The sequence below is a fragment of the Octopus bimaculoides genome, chromosome 16, assembly GCF_001194135.2.
Source record: "Octopus bimaculoides isolate UCB-OBI-ISO-001 chromosome 16, ASM119413v2, whole genome shotgun sequence".
NCBI classification, from domain to species: Eukaryota; Metazoa; Mollusca; class Cephalopoda; order Octopoda; family Octopodidae; genus Octopus; species Octopus bimaculoides.
In genome coordinates, this window is record NC_068996.1 from 27,991,587 (window position 1) to 27,992,373 (window position 787).

The following is a 787-nucleotide window of genomic DNA, read 5'->3' on the forward strand; positions in this document are numbered from 1 at the left end:
CACATGTGATCATATAATCTATATACATAAATGCATGCATACATATACATATATATCTTACCTCTTGCATTGTAATGGCTTGTCTAAGCATTACACATAATTTTTTTAGGAAAAGAAAAAAACTATTTTATTTTCCATATTCCCATCAATAGCAATGAAATATCAACAGTGGGTTTTGAACCTCAAATCCATGGACTAGTATGGTTTAGAAACTTATGTTCTTGATGTAGTTCATTACTTTATATTACCTATGTCCCTCTTTTATGTTTCTCTTTGTAGTAGTAGTAGTAGTAGTAGTAGTAGTAGTAGTAGTAGTAGTAGTAGTAGTAGTAGTAGTAGTAGTGGTGGCAGCAGCAGTAATAGTTGTAAATATATAATATAGTTTTTTTAAACTAGCCCCAGAAAGATGAAAGGCAAAGTTGGAATCAGTTGGATATAAGCTCAGAATGTAAAACGTGGAAGAACTACCATCTTGATAATAATAATAATGATAGTGTTTTTAATTTAGGCCCAAGATCAGCAGTTTTGAGTGGAGTCAGTTGGTTTCAATATTTGACTTGTATGTTATTTTATTTACTCCAGAGGAATGAAAGACAAAATTGAAATCAGCAGAGTCCGAAGAAATATCACAAACCATTTTGCTTGATGCTTTAATGATTCAGTCAACTTGCTACATGAATAATAATAATAATAATAATAATAATAATAATAATAATAATAATCCTTTCTAATATAGGCCTGAAATTTTGTGAGAGAGAGAGAGAGAGAGAGAGAGAGAGAGAGAGAG